Source organism: Herpailurus yagouaroundi, unplaced genomic scaffold (assembly GCF_014898765.1).
Source record: "Herpailurus yagouaroundi ecotype Mexico unplaced genomic scaffold, PumYag 197, whole genome shotgun sequence".
Lineage (NCBI taxonomy): Eukaryota > Metazoa > Chordata > Mammalia > Carnivora > Felidae > Herpailurus > Herpailurus yagouaroundi.
In genome coordinates, this window is record NW_024412428.1 from 25,784,154 (window position 1) to 25,803,478 (window position 19,325).

General features: G+C 36.7%; 1 protein-coding gene across 2 annotated transcripts in view; it reads left to right on the forward strand.

Moving 5' to 3' along the window:
* TSC22D1 (TSC22 domain family member 1) overlaps positions 1 to 19,325 on the forward strand; it is a 136,007-nt gene that overhangs the window by 81,066 nt on the left and 35,616 nt on the right. Inside the window, exon 1 of one of the 2 annotated variants that reach the window (XM_040448500.1) lies at positions 15,989 to 16,009. The exons of the other annotated variant lie outside the window; for it this stretch is intronic. The gene's annotated coding sequence lies outside the window, so the exon portion shown is untranslated. Of the gene's footprint in view, positions 1 to 15,988; positions 16,010 to 19,325 lie in introns of those variants that run through there. 2 annotated transcript variants of the gene reach the window in all.

Below are 19,325 nucleotides of genomic sequence, written 5' to 3' on the forward strand. Positions count from 1 at the left end.
TTTTTATGTGTTGATATGTATAGAAATATTATTAGCCACCTTGCTAAAACTTCTTATTGATTCTAAAATTCTCTGTATGTTATTTTGTTTTACTGTGTAGATAGTCATAGTATCTGAGATTAATGGTAGCTTTGTTTCTTCCTTTCCAATCAATATTTATTTTTTCTACTTTTTGTTCAATAGAAACATAATGTGAACACATGCAATTTAAAATTTTCTAGTAGTCATATCAAAAAATATAAACAGGTGAAAATAATTTTAATAATATGCCTTATTTTATTTTATTCAATATGATTTCAGCATATATTCAGTATAAAAATTATTAATGAGATATTTTACCTTTTTTGGTACTGAATCTTTACAAGCAGGCATGCACTTCACATTAAACAGCACATCCTGATTTGGACTAGCCATATTTCAAGTGCTCATGGCCACTTGTGGCTACTGGCCAGTATATTGGACAATGTAGGACTAGAATTTCCAGGAGAGTGCTGATACTGGGCATATTTATCTTGTTCTTAATTTTGAAACAAATGCTTCTGACATTTTACCACTAAGAAGGATTATGTTCTGTAGGTTTTGGTAGATATCTTCTGTGTCATAAAAGAAATTTCTTTATGTTTTTAGTATAGTTTTATTAAGTAGTAAGTAATTGGGAATTTTGTTAAGGTTTTTTAATGTTTCTTTAGGTGATTTTTTTTCCCATTAATCTATTAAGACCATAAGTGAAATTTAAAGATTTTCTAATGGTAAACCACTCCTGTATTGCTGGGATAAGCTTAAGTTGGTTGTGATGTATTTGTATTTATTACTAGAATTATTTTTCTTTGTTTGTTTTTATGGATTCTTACACTGTTCATAAAATGAATGAGAATGAGAGATTTTTTTCTCTCAAACTGTGCTTTTCTGCTTTTGGTTTCAAGGTTTTAGTAGCCTCTTAAAATAAGCTGTAAAGAATTTCATATATAAAAGTTTTTAGGAAAGAGTGTTATATTCTGTTACTTGGCCTGTTAAGTAGAACTTTACATGTAAAAAGTTCTAGATCTGGTATTTCTTTTTTCTTTTTCAACGTTTTTATTTTTATTTTTGGGACAGAGAGAGACAGAGCATGAACGGGGGAGGGGCAGAGAGAGAGGGAGACACAGAATGGGAAACAGGCTCCAGGCTCTGAGCCATCAGCCCAGAGCCCGACGTGGGGCTCGAACTCAGGGACCGCGAGATCGTGACCTGGCTGAAGTCGGACGCTTAACCGACTGCGCCACCCAGGCGCCCCTAGATCTGGTATTTCTAAGTGTTGTCTTAAAGTTCATAGTATTCTGTTATATTTTAATTTTTTCTGTATTTATGGTTATATCCCCTTTTCTTTCCTGATACCGTTTATATTGCATCCCATTGTCTTCGTTAATCTTTTCAGAGTTTTACCTATTTTAATAGTCTTTTCCAAGAGCCAAGTTTGGCTTTGATGTTGTATCTTGTTTTAAAATTTCATTAATTTTTGCTTATGGGGTGCCTGGGTGGCTCAGTCGGTTAGGTGTACAATTTTGGCTCAGCTCATGCTCTCAGGGCTCGGGAGTTCGAGCCCCCTACTGACAGCTCAGAGTCTGGAGCCTGGAGCCTGCCCTGGATTCTGTGTCTCCTCTCTCTGTCCCTCCCTGATCGTGCTCTGACTCAATCCCTCTCTCTCTCTCAAAAATCAATAAACATTAAAATTTCATTAATTTTTGCGTTTATATTTGTGATCTCCTTCTCTTTGTAAGGTTCATTCTTGTTCCTATTCTGTCATACTAAGTTGAAATTTTAGTTCACCAATTTTCAAATTTTCTTCAGTAACATTGTAAGCATTTAAGGCTGTAAAATTCCTCCCAAGCTAATATTTTGGCAGCATTTTCTTTTTATTTTAAGTGCTTTAGTTTCCATTGTGAATGTGTGTTTTGAAATCATCAAATGTAGGCATTTTTATATTTTATCACTTTGTTAGTGAATTCTGTATTAATGAATTGCTGCTAACTTGATTGTATGGTACTGATTCTTGGAAATTTTTTTTAGCCTTGCTTTATGGTTGAGCACGTGAACATTCTAGGTGGTTTCCTGTATGCTTGTAGACTGTGTCTGTTTTTTAATTTTGAAGTCAAGTATTCTCTATGTGTCCATTAAGACAAGTTTTTAAATTTCTTTGTTTAGATCTATATCTAATTTTATCTGCCTGACCCAACAATATTAGAGAAAGGTGATTGACATTTTCTCCCTTATAGTTCTATCAAAATTTGCTTTATATATTTATATATATATGAGTACATATGAGCTTAGCATTGCTGGTGCATTGAAGCTGTTAGGTCATGATTCTTTTTAATCCTAGTGGTGCTTTTTGCCTAGTTCTCTTTTGTCATATTTTAACAAGGTTATTCCACCTATCTTCAGTTGGTATTGCTAATAATATCTTTTTCCCCCATTTTCTGTCTTTTAGCATTTACATATTTTGGGGTGTCTCTTACAAATACTGTATAAGAGGATTTGGGTCAGGGGAGGGACATTCCTATCCCCCCTCTCCCTTATTTGGTACCTATACATTCTACTTGTACTCTTTTAATCAACTTAACAAAAATCTAAGGTTAATCAATATCTTAAAACCCACCTTTTCTAGAAAAAATACAAAATCCTTACCACATTTTAACACTAATTATCACCTTCCCCATTCCCCACAATTTACATGATATCATTGTCCATAATTTTAATTTCATTTTTACATAATTCACACATTTGACATTATTTTCTGTAGACAATGTTTGTTTAGCTTAATTACATGTATACCAGATTCTTTATTTACTCTTTTTTCTTATAACTCAGCCCCCTCGTTTTTGTTTGTTTTTTTTTTTGTAAGCTCCTTGCTTTATCTATTTTTTATTTTTTCTAATTAATGTGTATTTATTTTTGAGAGAGAGGGAGACACAGAATCTGAAGCAGGCTCCGGGCTCTGAGCTGTAAACACAGAGCCCGACAGGGGGCTTGAACTCCTGGACCCTGAGCTGCAGTCGTGAACCACCCAGGCGCCCCAATAACTCAGCCCCTCTTAATGGAGCATTTTTCTTCTTCCTAAAGAATATTTTTTGGAAGTCACTTTAGTGAGTGTTAAATGGTGGTAAATTTATTTTCTGTTTATCTGAAAAATGTCTTTTTTTACTCTAGTTCTTGAAAGGTTTGGGTACCTAATTCTAGGTTGAAAAGTTATCCTGGTCATTGTTTTTTTTCTGCAAAAGCAGAACATTTTTGAAATGTCTTGCTAATGAAAAATGTAATTTGAAGTCAAATATTTATTATGTGCAGGCTTAATGAAAATCATCTTACTAAGAAGCCTCTTAATGTTGTACAAAATTTGTATTAGGTTACTGGTAGAATTGCTATACATTTAAAAATGGAAATATGATTAAAAGAACTTTACATATATGTGTCATGATTTGGGTTTATGGGTAGAGTCACTATTTATAGTGCCTATGATTGTTTATGGCCTTGAGTTTTTACTTGCCTATACTAAGCACTCATTTTTCAAAAACTCATACTTTATTAGTTCTTGGTGATAAAAGGGCAGTCTATCTGCATTTGTCTTTTAAAATCTTATTTTTTAACTGTTGCTTTGATTTACATCAGCTTAAATGGATATATACTATTATTTCTGCCTGCTTCTTACTACTTTTCTAATATGGCAAAAGGAAGGGGATGGAGTCCAATATTCACTGAATCTTTGTGTATCACTCAAATGATATACTCTAAATATATATATATTTAGATTAAAAAAAATATATATATATTTTAGTTCTTACTACAATCCCACCTTCTATTTTATAAGTGAAGAAATTGAATTTGAATGTTAAGTGACTTCCCAAGGTATTATAGTATCTTTAAGTATTAAAGCTAGGAGTCAAAACACAAATGCTCATGTATATTCTATAATTCTAGTGTCATTTAAGTTAAGATATCCTATAGCAATCAATCCTCTTTATACAGATCAGCAGACAGCCTAGAGAACTACCTATGTAGCTTAACGTTAGGTGTGTGAAAGAGCCTCCCAACTAACTAATATTGCTGTACTATTATTCTGTGTTGCTTTAAAGGCCTATAATGAGATTTACTTCTAGGATTTGAGATAGCTGTCTTATGCCACAATCATTAAATACGATTATCATGTGTGTCACTGGTACTTTGAATAACCCTGATCTCTCCCAGCCTTCCTTTACCCCAAATCTTGTCCTAGACTAACATGACAAGTAATAATAAAAACCATGCATTTTTCCTCTTCTAGACTAATTAAAATAACTATATATATATGTATATATTTGTATATAGTAGTTGACCGGTAGTTGACCGTAGAAATTATTTCAATTTCTCAGCCTACTCAAGCCTCAAAACATTCAATTATTATTTATTTTAGTTTATTTTACCCATTCTTATTCTTTTTTCAATTTTTCAGATGTCATGACAGCATGGCTTGTATTTGTTAACAAATCTTGTAACTTGTATTTTGTATTTAAGTAATACATTTTAAAAAAGGCCCAGTTTTGTATATAAGAGGTCTGTGTGTTTAGATTTTAATAGTTTAGAAATTAAATTATATAGATTCTTATATAAATAAAATTTTATTTAACTTACAGTTAAGTAAGTTAAGTACTTAACTTATGGTTAAGCCAGGGTTGTGTAGGTAAAAATGTTCTAGAAGAGTATGGGCCGCTATTTTTTAATAGCATATGATGTCTTAGCGCCATCTACTGTTGAGAATAGTCACTACTATGAGAATAATCACTTCCTGGTATATATTTGGATTTTTCCCAGTGCCATATTCTAAGTCCTGCATATTTCTGGGGATATTCTCACTTAGTTGACCACTCTGTGGAATCTGCATGTTTTGGGAAATTCAAATGATATCCTATATGTGTTCAGGATTAACCAACTTTTGGAGATATTGCTTCATAATTCTTGTCAAAGTTACAGTGGCAAATTTCCTATACTGTACTCCTGACAGTTCAGGATTTTAAAAATAAAGCTAGCCGATTATGGTAGCTTTCCATGTAACACTTTTGTTTTAAAATTTGCTGATTGATTTACTATTGTTACAAAAAGACTGGTGGATTAAAATCGGGATTTAAATTGAATGTTCCATTTGTAGTTGAAAGACTCTGGAAAACTATTTCTCAATATGTTGCTTGTTACTTACTTAATGTCCAGATCTGCATAGCACAGCATTAAGTGTGTTGGTAATTTAGAGGAAAACCTTTGTCTAAATAATGTGGTCATTTTCTTGGAGTTCAATTTGTTAAGGAAGGATAATGCAGGGGCACCTGGGTAACTTAATTGGTTAAACGCCCGACTGTTGATTTCTGCTCAGATCATGATCTCATGGTTCGTGAGTTCGAGCCCCACATCATGCTCTGTGCTGACAGCATGGAGCCTGCTTGGGATTTTCTCTCTCTCTCTGTCTCTCTCTCTCTCTGTCTCTGTCTCTGTCTCTCTCTCTCTCTCTCTCTCTCTCTCTGCCCCGCCCCTACTTGCTTTCTCTCAAAAATAAATAAACTTAAAAAAAAAAAAAGGATATTGCAAAAATAGGTTAATATAATGTACTCCTTAAGTGTATGAGCTTCAAAGTTAGACTCCCTGAGGTTAAATGCTGGCTTTATCACTTGTTCCACTTGTGATCTTGAGACTGTTTAACCCTAACTTCTCTGAGCCTCAGTTTTCTCATTTGTAGGTGGGAATCAGTAGTAGTACCTACCTTGTGGGATTATGTGAGGCATAAACAGAATACTCCTTCTAAAGCACTTCAGCATAGCTTCTGGCACAAAATAATAAATGTTACTTGCTATTATTATTGTCATTGTTACTACTTTTGTTATTGCTTGTGTATTCGAAGTAAATATAATGTTTCAATAAATATATTTTAATTTTGGTAACTCATCCCTTTTTTTGAAACCTACAATGTATGAATAAAATATGTTACTTAAGAATATGAATGTTCAAAGTGTTTACTGTTTCTGCACATCACTTAGAGTAGAGGATTGTATGGTAAAGTGGAAGGAACAGGCCTCTTGGGTCCTGGATCTGTCAGTTACTAGCTGTGTAATTTACAGCAGTTATTTAACCAAAAGCTCAGTTTCCTCATCTGAAAAATTGGTTGTTTTGAGGACTTAAATGATAGAATGTGTATGTAAAGCTGTCGTTCTTGACATTTGGTAGACTCACAGAACATAACTGTTGATTCTCTTTCAGTAACAACTTATTACAAGTTTAGGAACATGTACATATTTCTATAATTTTGTTACTCATGCTAAAATTAAATATTAAACACTCTTTATATTTGAAAGAGTTGGGGTTTGAGAAGGATGCAAGGAAATTGTGACATCCTCAAGGGGTATAACTGAGAAGATGGGCCATAATGTGAAGTTTTTTGAATTAATTTGACTAATGCAATAACATTTGTATGCTATTGTTAAATTATACAGAAATTTTTTTTTTAGGAGTTCAAAGAAGGAATACTTTTTATACTGGATCTGGCTTACTAGTCCCCTACCAACTTTATTATCGTTGTTGTTGTTGCCCTTATAATTATTATGGTAGTTGTGGCCCCTTTGGCATTTTAGGAGGACACAAAGAAGATAAAATCCACTCATGGATCATTAGAAATATTTATTGATTACATGTTATCTACCAGCTCAGTGAAACCAGGCTGGGTGTGTATTCAGCCTGCAAGGTACGGATGAGGGGTGTGTGGTGGTAAATGATAAAATGTTGTTCCTGAGCTTGGGAGGTGCTGGCAAATGTGTGAATGAATGAATGAAAAGTCTGCATCACAGTTATGATGCTAACTAAAACTAGTGTTCTTATCACATCCTAATATAAATTTCTGTGTATCATTATAAATAACTAATTCCTTCCTGTGTGCCCTGGGACTTCGCTTCATCAGGATATAGCATGTCCTGTTCTGTTTAATTTTTGACTCTTGCATAAGCTGCCAGCCCCACCCAAGTCCTCAGTCATTTGGCCTCTATCTTCGGCACTGTTGCCTGTTACTTCCCGCATCCTCTTCCCGTGGCTCCAGTGTGCCATTTACTCCTGGTCTCCTCTCTCTGGACCGTCTCCTTTCTGGTCTCATTTACTGTTTGTTTGTTGGTTTCTTCCCAGCCCTCTGAAATGTTGGTGTTTCTTTACAGTCTATCATTTGCCTTTCCTCCTTTTTACTCTATAGGTTTTCTCTGCATGCCAGGGACCTCACCCATATGCTGATGGTTGGTGCCTCCATCTGAGTTTTCTCTATGGCACCTGAATTCAGAGACTTATAGTGCCAGGGGAAGAGGGCATGGGCTTTAGCCCCTCATAATCTCCATCACCTGTTAACACATTAAAGCTTCCCTAAGCAAACATACAATCTGTACAAAAACAAAACAAAATCTGGGGCGCTTGGGTGGCTCAGTCGGTTGAGCGTCCGACTTCAGCTCAGGTCATGATCTCGCGTTTTGTGGGTTTGAGCCCCGCGTCGGGCTCTGCTGACAGCTCAGAGCCTGGAGCCTGCTTCAGATTCTGTGTCTCCCTTCCTCTGTCCCTCCCCTGCTTGTGCTCTGTCTCTCTCTGTCTCAAAAGTAAATAAACATTAAAAAAAACTTAGATAAAAGTAGTATATTTGGTATGGAAACTCAACCTCAAGAAGTGTCTCCTAATCCTTTTTGCCCCTGAACTACTCCTTTATAGAAATTCTGGAGCTGACCGTGATTGCCCTCAATTTTCCTGTGAACGTATTTACTTGTATGTAGCACCCAAACTGGGCTCCTCGTTTATCACTCCTTTCAAACAATATTCTGCCATGGTTAGCAGTAACAAGATTGTACTCTGTATCATAAGCCCAAACCCCCACATCATCCTCAACTCTGCTGTTCCCTTATTTTTTTAATGTTTATATATTTTGAGAGAGAGCGTGAGCAGGGGAGCGGTAGAGAGAGAGGAAGAGAGAGAATCCCACGTAGACTCTGCACTGTCAGCTCAGAGCCGGATGTGGGGCTTGATCCTGTGACCCACGAGATCATGACCTGAGAGGAAACCAGGAGTCAGATGCTCAACCAACTGAGCCACCCAGGTGCCCCTGCTTCTCCCTTAACTGCCTTGGGATTACTACTGCCTTAATTTCTTTCATCTATGATGGAATTTGATTCATTGTATCATAATTATTTGATTAGTGTCTGTTTCTTTCACTAAAATTTTTATGTTCCAACTATCTACCATAATTTTTGTATGGTAGTAAATGCCCAACTAGTCATTTTATTGTCTCAAAAAAGTCAAGCACTCAAAAACAATAGGTCTTCTCACCTTCCTTTAAAAAAATTCTATATTAGTGAATGTTAAATTAATGTTATTTTAAAGTGAAATATTATAAGATCTTATTCTTAAGTTTCTCAAAAGAAAGTTGTTTTTTGTTTTTTTTTGTTTTTTTAATCTGGCATCAATACATTTTGGAACTCCTATACTCTAATCCCTTCATTTTTAAAAATGAAGTCCAAATTTCCTTTCTGTTAGTCCTATTATGGATCCAGTTTTTCTTATTTAATATTTCTCAGTATTATTTTTGTTCATCACATGCTCTCAAATGGTGGTTTGCTAGTTACATTTTTGTTAAATGTATATAACTGTGCCTTCCATTTGTTGTCGTTATTGAAATAAATTGTTCTTATTACATAGTAGTATTTTCAGGACCAGTCTAGAGGTGTAGACTTTGTCCATTTCAGACCTAAATAAATAACAAGAGAGAGGACAGTGCGTCCCAAATCCTAAATGGTAACAACTTAGGTAGGTGGGCTTTCCAATGGTTTTAGTATCAAGAGAAATATTAAGGTAATCAAAACTTAAATTTTTAGGTAACTAATTGCTGTAACCTTCTAACCTTATTTTTACCTTCTGAGATGATTCTGGCTTGATGACTCAGGGTCAGCATTGGGATGAGGAATTACCTCATGATGGCTACTATCTAATTTTTCTTATTAGGCTGAAACTATCTCTTCATGAGACTGTGTTCGGCTGGTAACATCTTGCTCTTTTAATTTACTTTCAATCTCTGAATCATGTTTTAAGAATTGTATGATAGATAAGAGTCAGTAATTCTTAGCAAGACCTAAGAAACAGTATATTTCTTTGGCATAGGGGGCTTTATGAACGTTTTTTTAAACTGTTCAACTAGTCTTTGAGTTACTAGACTATGTACTGAAGGTTAGGGTTGCTGATTCTAGATACCTAGGTGTATTTTCCATTCATTTATGGTTCGTCTACTGGTGTTCCATTGCACTGCTTATGGAGCCATGTATGGCAGAGCGAGAAGGCTTAATTTCTTTTTTTTAAAGCTTTTATTTTAAATTCAGTAGTTAACATACAGTGTTCTATTAGTTTCAGGGTACAAAATAGTAATGTAACACTTACATTTTATAATTACAATTTATACACCCAGTGCTTATCATGACAAGTGCACTCCTTAATCCCCATCACCTATTTCACTCATCCTCCCACCCACCTTCCCTCTGGTTAACCATCAGTTCTCTGTAGTTAAGGGTCTGTTTCTTGGTTTGCCTCTCTCTCTCTCTCTCTCTCTCTCTCTCTCTCTCTTTCTCTCTTTCCCTATGCTTGTTTGTTTTGTTCTTAAATTCCACAAATGATGAAATTTATATGAAATACTATATGTATTTGTCTTTCTCTGACTGACTTGCTTCACTTAGCATAATACACTCTAGCTCCATCCATGTTGTTGCAAATATCAAGATTATATATATTTTTTAAATGTTTATTTTTGAGACAGAGACAGAGCATGAGTGGGGGAGGGGCAGAAAGAGAGGGAGACACAGAATCCAAAGTAGGCTCCAGGCTCTGAGCTGTCAGCACAGACAGACCCACGGTGGGTCTTGAACTCATTAACTGTGAGATCATGACCTGAGCTGAAGTCAGACGCCCAACCAACTGAGCCACCCAGGTGCCCCAAGATTCCATTTTTTTTTAATGGCTGAGTAATATTCCAGTGTGTGTGTGTGTGTGTGTGTGTGTGTGTGTGTGTGTGTATACATACATACATACATACCACATCTTCTTTATCCATTCATCAATGGACACGTGGGCTATTTTCATAATTTGGCTACTGTAGAAAGTGCTGCTATAAACATTGAGGTACATGTATCCCATTGAATTAGTATTTTTGTATCCTTTGGGTAAATACCTAGTAGTGCAATTGCTGGATCATAGGGTAGTTCTATTTTTGTTTTTAAAGTTTATTTATTTATTTTGGGAGAGAGAAAGAGAGAGAATCCCAAGTAGGGTCTGTGCTGCCAGCGCAGAACCCAAAACAGGCCTCGATCTCACAAATTGTGAGATTATGACCTGAGCTGAGATCAAGAATCAGACGCCTTACTGACTGAGCCACCCAGGTGTCCTAGGGGGTAGTTCTAATTTTAAGCTTCTGAGGACCCTCCATACTGTTTTCCTGAGTGGCTGCCTCAGTTTGAGTTCCCGCTCAAACTGGGTTCCCACTCAAAGGGGAGTGCAAGAGGACTCCCCTTTCTCTACATCTTTGCCAACACCTGTTGTTTCATGTATTGTTGATTTTAGCCATTCTGACAGGTGTGAGGTGGTATCTCATTGTGGTTTTCATTTGTATTTCCCTGATGATGAGTGATGCTGAGCATCTTTTCATGTGTCTGTTGGCCATCTGTATGTCTTCTTTGGAAAAATGTCTATTCATGTCCTCTGCTTATTTTTTGATTGGATTATTCATTTTTGGGGTGTTGAGTTTTATAAGTTCTTTATATATTTTGGATAGTAACCTTCTATCAGATATGTCATTTGCAAATTTCTTCTCCCATTCCTTAGGTTGCCTTTTAGTTTTGTTGATTATTTCCTTTTATGTGCAGAAGCTTTTTCTTTTGATGAAGTCCCAATGGTTTATTTTATTTTTGCTTTGGTTTCCCTTGCCTCAGGAGACGTATCCAGAAAGAGGTTATTGCCTATGATCTCTTCTAGGATTTTTATGGTTTTGGGTTTCACATTAGGTCTTTAGTCCATTTTGAATTTATTTTTGTGTTCGGTGTAAGAAAGCAGTCCAGTTTCATTCTTTTGCATGTTGCTGTCCAAGTTTCCCAGCACCATTTGCTGAAGAGACTTTTCCCCAATGGCTATTCTTTCCTGCTTTGTCGAAGATTAATTGACTATACAGTTGTGGGTTCATTTCTGGGTTTTCTATTCCATCTCATTGATCTTTGTGACTGTTTTTGTGCCAGTACCATATTGTTTGGTCACTATAGTTTTGGGGCTTTAATCTTTGGTGTTGGAGGGCCTGACTGAAAATCTGTATACACACATAGCACAAATTCATCGATCTTGTTGGTAGTTCACTGCCTGAGTCCCTGCCTCGTTCTGCTTATAAAGATTATTAGTGTCCGTGCGTGCCTACTGGGCTCTTTTGCTGGGTGGTGTGCACAGCGGGAGGGACTAGGTACCGTGGTGGAGTGTGGGAAACAAACTAAGCATGAGTTTTCCATAAATGGTTCGATGCTAGCTTATGTTTTGGAATGTGTTATACATTGACTATCATTGCCTTATATTAATTACATAAAGAATTGTTGTTAAAAATATGAAGAAATTAATACCCCATTATATTACTTTTTTCAAAACTTGAGCAATCCTGTTTGTTTCTTGTAGAGGCAATAGAGCATGTACATTCCGGCACCAGGCTGCCAGATTCCCAGCCTGACCCAAAGAGTTACTAACTTATGCCTCGAACTTGGGCATATTACTTAGTCTTTCTGTGCGTGGGTTTTCCTGGTAATAAGTGATAAAGTAAAATTATTGTGGGGATTACATGAGATAATATATATGTAAACTGCTTAGAACAATGTGTGTAGTTCGGTAGTGGTAATGTTATTCTTTATATATTTTTGTGCAGAAAACATTTGAAATGAAAGTAAATTTTAGTCTATCTTCAAACTTCTAACTTCTGGAATCTTCTGGCATCTCCAAAAGAATGTTGTGATTTAACTATTTAAGCATTAAGCAATTCAAAGTAGTTCAAAAAAGTTTTGTTCCCAAGGAATCTGGTGAAATTATTTTACCTTTTACATAAGGACTTTACTTTAAAATAAGAAAATACTTGCAATTTTCTCCATGGTTTATTCTTTACTCTTTTAGTTTTTTTTTTAATGTTTATTTTTCAGAGAGACAGAGACAGTGTAAGCGGGGCAGGGGCAGAGAGCAAGAGTGATGTGGGGCTTGAACTCATGAGCCTGTGGGGCTCAAACTCATGAACCGGGAGATAATGACCTGAGCCAAAGTCAGACACTTAACCGACTGAGCCACCCCAGTGCCCCTCCTTTCTCTCTTGTAAACGCATCTGACTTACAGGCAGCGGGTCAGGCCCTGGGGATAGGACAGTGAGAAAAAAGCACACGTGGAATAAGGGAGTCAGGCTGTCTTACCTTTAATCACACAGGTAATTAAATTATATTAAGCAGTGGTCTTTATATCTATGAGAGTGTTTGACAGGGAGAACTCACTGGGTCTAAGGGTTGAGGAAAGGCTCACTTTAAGAAGAAACTTACGGGGCGCCTGGGTGGCTCAGTTAGTTAAGCGTCCGACTTCAGCTCAGGTCACGATCGCGCGGTCCGTGAGTTCGAGCCCCGCGTCGGGCTCTGTGCTGACGGCTCGGAGCCTGGAGCCTGCTTCAGATTCTGTGTCTCCCTCTCTCTCTGCCCCTCCCCTGTTCATGCTCTGTCTCTCTCTGTCTCAAAAATAAATAAACGTTAAAAAAATTTTTTTTAAAAAGAAGGAACTTACATTGAGATCCAAAGAATGATCAATGGCGTTAACTGGAAACGGCATGGACATGGCAGGGTGCACATTGCTGACAGAGACAGAAAGGAGCCATTATTATATATGGAGAATGTGTATTTAAAAAAAATAATTCTGGGGCGCCTGGGTGGCTCAGTCGGTTAAGCATCCAACTCTTGATTTCGGGTCAGGTCATGACCTCACACATCGTGAGATCGAACCTTGCATTGGGCTCTGTGCTGACAGTGCAGAGCCTGCTTGGGATTCTCTCTCCTTCTCTCTCTGCCGCTTCCCCACTCTCTCTCTCAAAATAAATAAATAAATAAACTTAAAAAAAATTCTTATTTTTTGCAGTGGTAATATCTTCCTGTTAAATATATTATTTAAACATAAATCCTAATTACTAAATATAGAGAAATCATAAAATCATAAAATTTGACTCATAATTAACTATGATTTTAAAAATAAAGATTGACTTCAAGTGTAAGATATTTATTTTTGATAATCCAAGGGTCAGATCATGCAGTCTACGAATAATCCTCACCATTTTTTGAAAAATAGAGCACATTATTTCTGTTTTTGTATATTGGCACCATTTATTAGATGATAATCAACAAAAGAAAGAGAACTATTTTATTTTTCTAAGTGTACTACAAACCACAAGTATTTTTTATTTTGTGGACTGACTTAGAATGAACTACTCTTGTCATAATTCTGATGTATTTTTTTCTTGGAAATAACATGAGTTCTACAGTTTGTCTATAGTTAAAGCACAATGGTAAATAGACTTTTAGTAAAAATACCTGATATACATATGCTGTCAACAATCACATTTCAATTTATTTATTTATTGTTTTAGCAACTACATATCCCTTATGACTTAAACATTATTTGTTTAGAATATTAGTTTTTTTTTTTTTAATTTTTTTTTTTCAACGTTTATTTCTTTTTGGGACAGAGAGAGACAGAGCATGAACGGGGGAGGGGCAGAGAGAGAGGGAGACACAGAATCGGAAACAGGCTCCAGGCTCTGAGCTGTCAGCCCAGAGCCCGACGCGGGGCTCGAACTCACGGACCGCGAGATCGTGACCTGGCTGAAGTCGGACGCTTAACCGACTGCGCCACCCAGGCGCCCCTAGAATATTAGTTTTAATGACTGCATAATCCGACTGTGGCAGTGGCCTCCACCTGCTAGTGTGGGGTAACTGTCCCTCTCCTAAGTATTTTTGGGGGAGTCCAAAAGACTGTCTCACATGGGTTCCCGCAGCTATCTGGTGTCAAACACATGGTATCGTTACAATTTTCTTCTCTTCTGGCCACCCGCTAAGGTTCTGTCGCGGTCATTGGGTGGCGCCACTTTGGGCGGATTGTGTTGTGGATCCTGCTGGTAGCCACTGCAGGGGCAGCTGGACTGGGTCACTGCATGACGCGTAGGGCTCGCAGGTGAAGCTGTCAACTCTGCAGATCTTGTTTGTGAGAAGACTTTTCACTGTTGCTCTAATTTTATTTCATGGCAATATAGGACTATTAGAGTTCATAGGTCTTCATCAGACTCTTTCAGTAGATTGTATTTTTCTAACAGTTTGTTCTTTTAATCTGTATCTTTTAAATTACGGTTATATGCCTTTTTCGTTCCTAATATTGCTTCTCTCTGCCTTCCCTCTTTACCATCCTGGAGGTTTCACGGTTTATTTTTATAGTCTTTTCCACAGAGCCGATATTTGGCCTCGGTCTTACATGTGTGTTTCCTGTTTTAATAGCTTTTGCTGTTACTTTTATTATCTCTTTTCCTGTATTTTGGCTTACTTTGCTGGGGATCCCCCCACCCACAGTTTTCTTGATAAAGCCTTATCTCACTATTCTTTGGCCTTTATTCTAATGCTCAAGATTGTACATTTTCCTTACGTGTTCCTTTAGTTGCATCCTGAAGTTTTGATATATACTGTATTTGTTATTGTTCATTTTAATCTCATGATTAGAAAAGATGTCTGTGTGATGTTGACTCCTTTGTATCATATTTTTCTATTACACATTTTCCTTTATTTTCTAAAGTTTAAGCTGTCTTTAAAAAGATCAAACTGGCACATTTACTTGCATACATTTCCTGTTTCATGAAATTTATATCATTTTGCTTTTATTATTGCCATTTACCTTTTAAAAATTTATTTAATGTTTATTTACTGTGAAAGAGAGAGTGAGCAAGTTGGGGGAGGGGCAGAGAGAGAGAGAGAGAGAGAGAGAGGGAGAGAGAGAAAGAATCCAAAGCAGGCTCCTCACTGTCAGCACAGAGCCCCACATGGGGATCGATCCCATGAACCATCGGATCATGACCTGAGCTGAAGTCAAGAGTCAGACACTTATTCACCTGAGCCACCCAGGCACCCTTGATGTCAGTTCCCTCTACTTTGATTTTATCAGTCTTTCTCTACCTTCTGCAGTAGCATTGCAGGCTGTTCAGGAGAGAAACAAATGAACAACTGTGTGTTTCCCACCCCGTCCCCACCTCTGCTCCAGTAAAATGGTATTTTTATGGGACACAAATATCCTTGACACAAATTGCAGGAAGTACTGCGAGGCCTCTTGGGAAGAGGAAAGCTGTCTGACAACTCCCGTTTCTCTCTGAGTCCTTGCTATCTGCTTGTTTCAGTTTTGCTTTGCTTGTCTGCTTGATCCTCCTTCCCTCCTTCCCCCCTCCTCTCTTCCTTGTTTCCTACCTTCATCCCTTCCTTTACCCTTTCTCTTCCTCAAGTCTTCTTCCTTCCATTCCCGAATCCTCATTACTGTTTTTTTTTTTTCTCCCCATACAAACATTTTCAAAAGCTGAAAAATCCCCTCCTAGATTCTTCTGCCTTTTTGGATCAAGGAGAAATGATCAATAGAGGCCATGTGCTATTGACTTGTTACAGGCTAAGAAAACCTGAAGAAAATCTCCTAAGTCCTTTAAATCTCAGAAACCTAGCAAATCATTATATGCATAGTATTTTTGTTCTCTCTGAAGCAGTGAATCACTATAAATGAATGGGGCCACTGCCCCTTTAAGTAGAAACTGCCTTGAGGGGCCCTGGAACTTTGGGACTCCTTCCTGCTGTGCTGGGGCCACAGGAGTGTCAGTTGGCCCCTGGAGAGCCACCATGGTGTGCCCATCTTGAAACTCACTCTGTAGCCTAGTGCTAGACCTGCTGTGAGTAGTAGTTGTGGAAGGAGTTGCCCCCCTGTGGTCCTCCGCAGGCTGTATTACCTTGAAAGGTGGTTGGCTCCTCAGTACCCATCCTGGAGGGTGAAATTAGGCTCAGTTCAGTCATTTGGGTCCCCACCCCCCTTGAGACATTTTAAAAACTATTTTTAAAAACCACTTGGAAGATTATCTGGGGATTATGAAGGGAGGAATTTTTTGCCTTCAGGTGCAAACAGAGACGAATTGTACAGAGTCCTGTTTTAGTTTATGACTTTTAAAAATTTAGTTGGGTAACAACTTTTTAATTTGTTTCATTCTCCAAGTGAAGCCATTACGAGTTGACTTAAAATTGTAGATGATTTAGAATTTTATAGTGAGTTTTTCTGTCAGAAAATATTAACCTTCATTTATCTATGCTTGAAAATGATGCCAGCCATCCTTCAGGATGTTTTCAAAATAGAGGTCTTTAAATGTATGTGTAAAGCTGCCGTTGCAATGGTTCTTTTGAAATGAATTTTTGTGAGTGTTTTTTAGAGCTGGCAAGTTCTAACTTCCTGTTTTAGTGTGTATATAGATGTATACACACACATATGTGTATATATCCATAAGTATATCTATATCCCGTATGTGTATACTGTTTTTATCTACTGTTTCTGTAGCTGAAATAAACTGACTTGAATCTGGTGAAAGTACCCATCTACTTGCACAGTTCTACGTAAATGTAAGATACTTGAGAGTAGTTGGTATTAATTTTTTCAGTTAAGAATTAATGTAGAATTACATTTTAAAAACCATTTAAATTTCAAAATAAGCTGTTAACTGGCTTAAAATTAGAGAAAATACTTCTAGGAATTTTGCAGTTAGCTTACCATCAAAAGACATAGATTATATAGTTAGTTTTATTTAAAGGGAGGTGAATCAAAAGGATAATGGACAAATAAACTTTTAAGTCTTGTGATTAAATCTGTAGATTCATGAATACTAACAGTTCGAAGAAAGGATATTGATTTTAGAGCTGAAATTGCAAATGGGAAGTTTTCTGCTTAGCACAAATGAAAATTCTTGAATCTTAAAGGAGAAATAAGCTTTTTTCCTAAATTAACCCTTGCATGGGATGGCAAATTTATCTAATTATTTTTAGTAAAAAATTGATTCACTTATTAATTCTAATTTATTTTGATTAATGGGTTCCTGAAACATTTGTAAACTTTCTAACAAAGTCATCACATTACTTTAGAGCACTAAGTGGGCTGAGAGATCATTTATTATCTGATTACTAATGGTCAAATAATATTTGTTTTTATAATAATACAGATGCAGATGGAAAGATTGTTGTTTTTTTTTAATTTTTTTAAAGTTTATTTATTCACTCAGAGAGAAAGAGAATGCACACAAGCAGGGGAGGCAGAGAGAGAGGGAGAGAGAATCCAAGCAGGCTCTGCACTGTCTGTGCAAAGCCCAATGTGGGGCTTGAACTAACACACCATGAGATCGTGACCTGAGCCAAAGTCAGATGCTTAACCGACTGGTCCACCCAGGCGCCCTGGAAAGAGTGTTTTTTAAAAAAGAAAACATTGAAAGAATTTAGATTAAAAAAAATTTTTTTTTTCAATGTTTATTTATTTTTGGGACAGAGAGAGACAGAGCGTGAACGGGGGAGGGGCAGAGAGAGAGGGAGACACAGAATCGGAAACAGGCTCCAGGCTCTGAGCCTTCAGCCCAGAGCCCGACGCGGGGCTCGAACTCACGGACCGCGAGATCGTGACCTGGCTGAAGTCGGACGCTTAACCGACTGCGCCACCCAGGCACCCCGAAAGAATTTAGATTTTAGTTGTTGACAAATAGACAGTGGGAGGTTATTGTTTAAGATGTAATGTTTTTATAGCTGGCTTGTGATGATTTTAAAAAGACACTTCTGTGAAACCAAACAGAACTTATGATTCACAAATAAATATCCCACTGAAATTAATGGTTAGTTGAAATTATTTTGGCTATAAAGGATACATTTCACCTCAGTTACAGCATTATGTAATCCTATTTGCCTACCTTTTTTGTGATATTAACTGCCTTCCTTATGATTGGCTTTAAAAGTAGCTTAATACTCTGTAAGTGCTCTTACATGTATTGTCTCATTTGGATCCTTGGCATGACTTGTGAGGGAGGTAAGGCAAGTATTTTTATCCTTATTTTACAAGTGAAGAAATTGAAGTCAAGAGGTAGCTGCTTAAGGAGAATAGGTCCCAGTCTTTTAGCTCCTGAGTTTATACTTTTTTATATATGTTTAGTACATGTAAAGTATGCTCAATAAATACTTGTTGGATGAATTAGCGTAAAGAGTTTTCATCATAAAAGCAACAGATACTCACTAAAGATTTAACTAGAAATCTTTTTTTTTTTAAACTGGAAATCTTTTTAATAAGCTGATATCATATTTTATTGGCAATTTAAAATCTGATCATAGACTTGGTCTGAAGCAAGAAGGTTTTCTAAAGAAGTTTATGTCCAATTTTAGGGACGTGTAGGGAGAAAATTAAGAAAAGCTGTTTATTTTATCAAGAAAGCTAAAAGGGGAAAAGGAGTAAAGGAAGGGCTGGGATAGAACTTTAAAAGGGGGCGCTTTTGTCAAAACAACGGAATTTAAAGCAAATGGACTTGCAAATATTTGTTTCTTGAATTTTCTTTAATCTTCTATCTTTCTGAGTTTACTTACAGAATTTATAGGTAATACCGATATCTTTGTTTCTCCTGTAGCCATTTGGTGGATTATTCGGACTTGTGGACAGAAAAGATAAAACATGGTGGAAGTATTTATTTGCTTAATATTTGATAGTTTCACTATCCCTGATAAAACTTGTTGTTTTTTAACTTCTTTTATTAATGCTAATTTCAGCTCTTGTATTATAAGACTTTATACTACAAACACTTAGCAAAGCTGCCTAGTTAAATGTGGAGCTTATTTGGAGAATGATTTTGAACATGGAAGGAAGGGGCAAAAATCGATAACCTCAAAACAAAGTTAGCTGCCTTTGTTCCCAAATTCCATTATACTTTCTACGTACTTATCTTGAAATACTTAGCAGTAGACCATCTCTTGGTGTCTCTCTTACTAAAATACAGATTTTTTGAGGGTATAGATTATGACTTTATGTTTTTGGTCAGGTAAGAATGAAACCAAGTATTTTTTGAATGGATGAGAAGAGAAAAATCAGATATGCTAGTGGTTATGAGTATCCGAGAGGTTAATACCAGCATGCACGGTAAAAAAAATCCTGCTTTATATGAAAAAAGAGGAGGTTGTGAGATAAAAGAGATGACCGGCATC